The sequence below is a fragment of the Rattus rattus genome, chromosome X (genome assembly GCF_011064425.1).
Source record: "Rattus rattus isolate New Zealand chromosome X, Rrattus_CSIRO_v1, whole genome shotgun sequence".
NCBI lineage: Eukaryota > Metazoa > Chordata > Mammalia > Rodentia > Muridae > Rattus > Rattus rattus.
Window position 1 is genome coordinate 122,173,006 of NC_046172.1, and position 9,476 is coordinate 122,182,481.

The following is a 9,476-nucleotide window of genomic DNA, read 5'->3' on the forward strand; positions in this document are numbered from 1 at the left end:
TGGTCCAGGTGTGTCAGTTCCACATGCATCAGCCGGGCTCAGCAGAGGTCATGCAGTGGAGACACGGGGTGTTTACTACTTGGTCTTTTCTTCCTGTGCCGTAAATACATGGGAGAGGCCTCTGTCCAACAATCCCATGACTTTTACTGTGGCCATGCAGTTACAAAGCGGCCAGGCCCAAATCCAATATGGCACTACAGCAACTAATCCTCGAGAGACTTGAGGATTCAGGGAGTGGGGACGTTTGGTGAGGTAGGGATGGGGGGTGGGGCTATCCTCTGGGACACAGGAAGGATGGGATGAGGAACAGTCAGAGGGTGAACTGGGAGGGGGATAATGACTGGATTGTGAAAAAAAAGATTAAATAATAATAATAGTAAGTTCCTCTCAGGTCAGTTTTGTTCTATCTAAAAAGTTCTGTATAAAAAAGTATCCTTCCTCATTTTGTCCTCAGCACTTACACATCTTTCATAATACATGATCACATGGTAAAAAGTTCTCTACAAGTTTATACATAATTTCACATCATAAATCAAGCAATATGCTTACAATGGAAAATGTCTACATGCATATTCTTTAGGCATAATTATCTGGATAAACATATGTCATCTGTCACAGTTCTACAGGTTCATGGAGAGTTAAAAAACATAACTAATTTGTTAGTGAAATTTTGTATAGATAAACCCAGTCAATGTTTTACCTTCTGTCCTTGCACCTATAATAAATTGGTAGTCCCTTTTTTATGACCTTTTATGATTTTACAACCACTTGGAATGTGCTCTGACTAGTAGATGGCTGCTTGCTATCTCAGAAGCAGTTAACTGTGACACTAAAGACTTGCAAAGTTCTTATTGCAGTTTTATCTACCAGAAAGGATTTAAGAACAGTGTTAGTAAAAGACCTTAATAATCACTATAATTTTAGGAATTCTTATGGGATCATCATTAAGGGTTAAGAAATCATCTATTTGTCTATATAGCATTACCATAATACAGTATATCTTCATTGTTCTGCAGAAATCTCCTCAAAATGGTAGGCTAACACCAAGTAATTGCTATAGATATTTAATAATACCAGGAAAGTCATATTAATAGTAGGAATCTTTCCTAAAATGAATTTCTTATGGGCCTTGCCTGCTGGAAGTCCATCACAGATTTTAACTAAGGTAGACTCATCTAAGGAAGATCATCTGTTAGTTATTAGCTTCCTCTATTATTTAGACTCCTGACATTTCTAGATGAGTCCCAAATTAAATTCTCCATTGTTCTATAACACAAGTTTGTGTTACCTTCTATAATAAGGTCTCACGGTTCTGAGAGTGATGGTTCTTAAATACTTTAACTGTCCTTGTAGCACACCACTTAGGAAACAAAAGGTTATGTACAAAGTAGTCCTGTTTAGAAAGGTTCTGTGTAGCAACTCGAATCTGTGTTATCTGGAAATATGCCGTTCAGTTCACAAATTAGCAGCGATTTCAATCCATTCACAAACACTTCTTGAATATATCAGGAGTTCAGTTCAATAGAGTTGTTATAGTAAACGTGAATCAGCAGTGTTGGCACTACCTAGCAGAGACAGCCAGGCCACCCTTAGTCTCAGCAGGAGTCAGCAGAAAGGACCAGCAGGAGGGTCAGGAAATGTTCTTGGCTGTGCCTCAAGCCAAGCACCTCCTCTGTCACTGTCTGTCCAATTCTTTTTATACTCCCTCCGAACATCATATGTCCTCCGTGTGTCTTGCATACATCATGCATGTCTGTCACAGTTGATATCACTCTGCCAATCAGCCTGAGTCCACACACCACTAGAAGTTGTTTTGGTGCATTCCTCTCTATGGAGTCCTAAAAAAGGGAGCTCAGCTAAGAAATACAAGGTGGCCCAATACATGGGTATCATTAGCAAAGAATACTTCATCATGTGTCCTTTTACATGATTGTTTTATCAGAACATTCTTTCACTTTATTCTGCTTCAGGAAATATCCCTTCATGAGTCTGCCTTAGCCTTTCACCTGTGTCCATTTCAGAAAAACACTCCTTCAAGCTTTTGCCCCAGCAAAACACCATCCAACACAACTGAATTTCCAAAGAAACCTTGTTTCCTCTTCAGATTTCTTTTTCCCTACCTTCCTTCCTTCCCTCCCTCCTTCCTTCCTTTCTTTCTTCCTTCTTCCCTTCCTTCCTTCCTTCCTCCTTCCTTCCTTCCTTCCATCTGACCACCCTTCATCCCTCCCTCCATTTATTTATTTATTTATTTATTTATTCTCTTTACATTCTGATCACAGATGCCCTTTCTACTCTCCTCCCAGTTCATCTTTTAACCTATTTCTCCCCATTTCTCCCTTCCATTTTCCTAAGAGAATGGGAATCCCCTCTCTTAATCCTGCCCTGGCACATCAACTCTTATCAGAAATATGCACATTTTCTCCCACTGAGGCCAGGCTAGAGAAAAGGAATCTAAAGGTAGGCAACATAGTTGGAGTCAGAAACAGTCTTCTACAAGACTCTGTGAGTTATGTCTGATATTTGGGTGTGGGTCTTTAAATATATTTTTATCAGCTGCTAGATGAAATGGGGATTTGGCTCAGTGGTAGAGCACTTGCCTAGCAAGTGCAAGGCCCTCGGTCCCCAGCTCCGGAAAAAAAAAAAAAAAAGAAACCTCTTAAATAACAGTTGCATCCAGCTTCTGTCTGTAAGCATAACAGAATATCATTAATAGTATCAGTAGTTGACTCTCTCCCATGGAGTAGATTTCAACTTGGCCAGTCATTGGTTGCCCATTCCCTGCATATCTTGTAGGCAGGACACAGTTTATGCTGAAGGTTTTGTGGGTGGGTTGTAATGTAAATTTTTGAGACAGGTATTATTCTACCTCCTGAATGCTACTAATAAAGTTAGGCTCCACCACTTCCCCACCCAGACTGAATTTTGAAACTCTCTATATTACTCTAATATTCAATTTCTTATAAGTATAACCAAACTTGTTATAATTTTTTGAGTTCTTTTGCCCTTTGCTGCTATATAGTTTTTCATTAAGTGATTTAATTCCAGATATTTGTTAATTCACCAGGTAATGGTTATTTCCAGTTTAAGGAGATGATAAATCACACTTGTATAAATATATATTCCATGTAAATTGTGTTAACACAAATTATCATTTCTTATGGGAAGCTATTATACAGTAAAATTCTCAGGTTATGTGATAAATTCAGTTTCATATTTGTATAGGATATCAAAGCATATTTTAGAACGGTATTATTTTATATTTTCATTAGGAAATGAATTGAATTTCAGTTTCTGCTAAGCACCAGCTTCAGCTTCGAGTGGGATTCTGAGAGAAGAAATGTCTGGGAACAAAAAAATAAACAACTCAAAATCAAATCATGGGTATAAGTTGACAGCCTAAGTTCTGATTGAGATGGCTTTCCAGATTGCTTTATCTCTGTGTTCAGCTGAAGACAGCTTTTCAGACTGCTCTCTGTGCTCTCCTCTGCTCCAGACTGCTTTCTCTTGCTATTCTAGAAACTCTCTCCATAGCTCATCTCTTACAGACAAAAAAGCCCAGTCTTTTATTTATATAGTAACCCAGTCTTTTCCTCAGAGTCTCTTTTTATTATCCCATGAATCCTCATCCCATGACTCCAGCCCCTTGATCCTTTTTTTTAGCCTCTCATTCTTAGAAAGAGACAGCAAGCACAGGTACAGACAATAAGATCATTGGGTGGGACCCCACCCCAAAACTACCATTCCAGCCATAACTAAATTTGTTGATACCCTCACTGATGTGGTACCAAGAATCAGGCATAAGCCTGCAGGATTAAAAAACACACATATTTGGGTCATTCATATCGTAAGAATGCCAAATCTGTAGCTTTATTTACCGAATATATACCCCAAGTTCACTGGGTGGAAAATTCCAGAAAGCACACTGGGAAAGCCCGGCTTAAGGCTTCAGGAACAAAAGACCAAACACATGCCCCAAGTTTACTGGGGAGAAATCCAGGAAGACCAGCCAAAGCCCCAGGAACGTAGACTGAGAACAAAAGACAGGAACCAATGGAACATCAGGTGTACACCAGGTGTGTCCCTACTGCAACCAGGCCTGGGAGTTCCTTTGTTAGGAACAAAAGGCTTCTACATGCATCAGCATGAAGCAGGGCTTCAGCAGGGGTCAAACACTGCAGGGGACCCAGAAGGACTGACATAAATTAGCTTTGTCCAAGCCTGACTTGAATTCAAGAATCTAGCTGCCTTTTTAAACATAAACAAAAACAAAACAAAACAAAAACCTCAGCTGGGTGGGATCTTGCCCTGCAATCACCACTCCCTAAATCTCTTTATCTCCTTCCTCTCTTTCTGAAAAACAGGCTCATAATACAGCTGCTTCTATTCCTTTAGATCTGTGAAGATCCTTATACTATTCATATAGGATCCTTAGATTTTGCATAGTTGAGAAATCATATATTTTGGGACTCATGTCTTCAGCATTCTTTCTCACAGCATTAAGGGCTGTCCTGAATGACGTAGCTTTTTACACTTTTGCTGAGACAGACATGGCCATGTCTCCTAGACTCCTGCTGTCTATGATTATCGTAGAGTCATTAAAATTGCCAGAGAGGACAGTTCTTGGAGGAAGAATGTGAAAACATATATACTATTATAAAAATGAGCCTTTTGCCCACAGCAACCATCAACATTCATATATGCACATGCCTTGTTGGCTCTGTTGCAGGGGCAGGCAAACATTTCATATTGTCACTTACATGGCCAAGCAAGACACATTAAGTTTCCTATATGTATATAAAAATGTGGCTACAGAAACATTGATGATCTTCCTAATAACTGCTTGTATTAAACATATTTCCATGTGCGTATAGAACGTCTGTATTTCCTCTTTGGCTGTTGACCTTTCTATGGAGGTGTAGTGAGGTATGGAGAAGGGAGTGCCTCAGCAGTCCCATACTGAGGTATCCCTCCCCTCCCACAGAAACCAGCCACATGGTGATATAGTATAAAATAGAGTTTATTCAGCGCATGAACACAGGAAAGAAGAGGAGAAGAGAGGCAGAGAAAGGGAGAGAGAGAGAGAGAGAGAGAGAGAGAGAGAGAGAGAGAGAGAGAGAGAGAAGACGAAGAGGAGGAGAAGTACAGAAGAGAAGTAGAGAAGTAGAGGCCAGCCATGAGCACATGGAGGTGGGGGGAGTAAATGGGGAGAGAGGGGGGAAGGGAAGGCAAGAATAAGAGCAAGAGAGAACAAGAAAACAAGGAGAGGGCAAGCAGCCCCTTTTTATAGTGAGTCAGGCATACCTGGAGGTTGCCAGGTAACCAGTGGGCAGAGTTTAGACAAAATGTTAATATTTCCCCCTTTAGTTTAATTAAAAAGGAAAAAAAAATAGAAAGGCAACGGTGAAGCAGGAATAGGGTCATCATGACCTCTAGCTACTTCCTGCTGGTCATGTGTCTCTAGGAAACCTAGAAGAATGGATATGGGGATATTTGTCTAGTCTTAGGAGAGTTGGTTGTTTTCTTGCCAGGGTCTATGGAACGATCTGTTGATAGATCCAAAGGAAGAAGAGAAGTAGAAGCTTTGGTGTCTGTGAGAGAAATTTGGAACATTTGTAGGTTGTTTCTCTGGAGCTGTCCTATATGTAGTAAGCACCTGGACATTATAACATGCTGAAACACACACACACACACACACACACACACACACACACACACACACACACACACACATATATATATATATATATAAACACATATATATATAATAGAGAGAATAAGATTAAGTGTGTTTGGGATAAAGAAAATTTTTTCTTCGATGTTCTATTGAAACCTAGAGTAATCCCACCCTCTGAAATAGGTAGTAAGTGGGAACTATAGGCGGCTGTACTTATCTGGGTAGACTCTATTTGCTCTATGAGAGGTAGATCTGAGTGGGTTTTCATAGGCTTATATGTTTTAAAAAGAGATAACATGAGTTTTTTGGTGAACAGAAGGAAAAAAAGAATTTTGTGATTACATAGTTGGATCATATGTGGAATATTTTATTATTGTTAGTCTAATTTATAAGAACTCGAAGGACAGTGGCATAGCAAGAAGGGGAAATAGGGAGTATTTAATCAATGAAAACTGAGTTTAGGTAAGGAAGTAACCAATTACATCTATGAAAGCTTACATCTGAATTAGTTGCTAGAAACTAAGTTTAGAGGTTTGTTTTTTTAGTTGTCAGGCTACAGTTACTTTAGCTGTCCATATAGTCAGAAATCTTGGGAATATATTAAAATCTAACAATTATATATTATTTAAAATTGACAGAGCCTACTAGCTAAACATTTTTTGTGGTCTCTATGGTCTTCATGGCAACTTGGGCAGGGTCAGTCTGGCTTTCAAGCCCAGAAGACTACAGGGCTTTTTCTTTGTGGAATGGATGTGTATGACATTAGAAATGAATTACCTTGATTTAGATAAATCATTTGACTCTGAGGGTGTCCAGTTTTGTCCACTGTGTTTCTCAGTGGTTGTCATATCACAATCCTGGCAGACTCTTGAAGCTTGTTCACATCTTTTGAGACCTTGTGGGGTAAACTGTTAAAGATTTCAGGAGATTCTGTCTGTCATAAACTTAAGTATATTAATAATTATCAGGCTTCTGACAAGATTGATGGCTATATTGATTGGTTATATCTGAATAGAGCATACCATAATTCAATGGCAGTAGCAAAAATTATCATTTAAGGAATGAACATCTTAAGTAACTTTGACAGGTTATGTAAGTAGAGAAAAACACATTTTGCGTTAGTAGAGAAACATTTGGCTTAGAGTTGGTGTGACCAGAATAAGAGAGCTGGCAGCAGTGGCGTAAGATCATGGTGACAGAAAGTGGGTTGGTCTAAGTGAGTTCAGGCCTGTGACAGGAACTGAGTGGGCAGGCTGTGAAAACATGCTGGGAGTGCAGGCACATATTGCTAATGAAATGGGTTGTGAAGAGAGCAGGCAGGTCGGTGCAGATGGGTGCTTGTGTATGTGCAGTTGAGGCACCAGGCATGCGTACTCTGGCTGGTAGAGAGAGATGAGTGTGCAGTCTGAAGAGCACAGATCGCTAGGAGCTTCAATAATGGAACAGGCGTCCAGGGAGCACAGGGCCAGGCTATTGCTGAACAGTGGTGGCAGCAGCAGCAAAGGTGTGCTTACTTCCACTGAGTGAGGTGGAACTTCCCCCTAATAGCTGGAAGCTGCAGCCCAGTGCCTCCAGCTGTCAGAGTCCACTGTGGGCAGAAAAAAGAAGCACCTGAAGTAGCATGTTCTATATGCCAGCAATGTGTATGCAATTCTCTTGGCAGGCAGAGGTGGGGGGGCACTCTGCAGTGCACACAGAAAAATGACTACTCAGGACAGGGCAAAACTATTTTTCTCAGCTGTGGTGAGCAACGACAAAGCAGGAGTGTTAGCAGGCAGAGCACAGAAGCCCACATGTGACAGAGCACCAAGTGTAGGGGCATCTGGTGGTCATGTGTGGAGAAAAGCGGTCACACAGACAGAGTTCATGCAGGACACAAGGGGGGCAGGCCAGACCACTTTTCATGCTGCAAAGCAGGAGAGCTGCAACTGCTGCAGTGGCTAGCAAAGGAGAGAGAGGGGGGGGAGGAAGCTTATGCTATGGATCTCTAGCAAGAAAGTGCCAGCTTAGTGGGCATGTAGAGATACTGCTTTCTGCTTACTGTGAATTAGACCAAGACATCCTTGTAAGTAGGGCAAGGCAGTGAAGACAGACCCATGGGTGAGCATAGGGTTATTAATCCCCCCTACCAGGATCCTAGGGAGCATCATCAATAACCAGAGAGATTCTAGCACATGCTGGTGCCTCTGAGCACACAGAGACCAATTTACCCAGGCCTGGCCCAGGATTCTCAGCAGCAGGAAAGAAACTGTCTCAAAAGGAGAGAGGAAAATTTCACCCAAAGGAAAATGTCCTAGAGAGAGGGTCAGTGAAAATACTGAATATCTCCATCCTCAATGTGTAGCACAGGGGTAGCCATGAGCTCAAGAACTGACTTTTGTGGGGAGGGGACTTACCAGTTCTCAAAGTTTGGACAAGCAAGCATTGGATATCTCCATGTGATAGCAGGGGGGATGCAAGTGTGCAGAGTTTCTAAATCTGAGTCTCAGCATCATAGGATGTGTTTATAAAAAGTTAGAGAGTAGTAGAGGCAGAGGCTGGAAATGAGCATGTAGAGAGAATGGGAAAGGGACCGGGGAGAGGGGGGTTAGGGAAGAGAACAAGAGCAAGGGAACAAGAGTGTGAGAAGGGGGCAGGAAGCCCCTTTTGTAGTAAGTCAGGCATATCGGGCTGTTACCAGGTAACTGTGGTGGAGAATACCAGGCTATTGCTAGGTAGCTGTAGAAGAGAGCTTAGACAGAATACTAACAATATACCCAGTAGTGGTATAACTGGGTCTTCAAATAGAACTATTTGCAATTTTTCGAGGAACCTCCATATTGATTTCCATAGTGGATATATCAGTTTACAATCCCACTAACAATGGAAGATATTCCTCTTTCTCTGCATTCTTGTCAACATATGCTATCACCTGTGGTTTTCATCTTAGCCAATCTGATTTGTGTAAGGCGATATCTCAGGGTCATTTTGATTTGTATTTTCCTGATTACTAAGAACTTTGAACATTTCTCTTAGTGCTTCTCAGCCATTCTATATTCCTCTGTTGTGAATTCTGTATTTACTTCTAGAGCCACCTGCCCCCCATTTTTTGTTTTGTTGTTTGGTTTTTTGGTGGTTAGCTTCTTGAGTTCTTTATATATTATTTTGGATATTATCCTCTATCAGATCTGGGGTCAGTGAAGACTTTTTTGTTTTTTTTACCAATTTGTAGAATTGCCAATTTGTACTACTACATATGTCCTAGGGTTTACAGAAGCTTTTCAGTTTCATGAGACCCCATGTATCAATTCTTGATCTTAGAGCATGAGCAATTGGAGTTTACTATGCCAGGACCATTTGTGTTCTTCGTTAAAAATATTTTGTTTCTTCTTTTGCCTTTTCATTCCATATACATTTTTTTCCATAAATTCATATTATCCAGGAAAAGATAAACTTCCAGGTGTTGAAATAAGTGATGAGAATAAGAATTAATCATCAACCATATCCATTTGTGAATCTTGAGATGTATAATAACAACTGGACCCATAGAATATGCCTATTGCCACAATAGTGACATGAATAACTAAGGACAATCAACTACCTTCTGATTGAATATTAAGCCCACTCTGTGATATGGAATGTATTATGTGGAAAAGAATCTGTTACTAGCTAGGTAGGTCATACAGTAGATTTTTTTTTTACTTTAATTTGGTCTAATGAATGTAGGATTTAAGTGACCCCTAATGATTTATTGTTATATCCATAGATCATTATATTTCACAACTGTCATCTGAGAAGTCACTTCTTGAGGTAGAAGGCAATT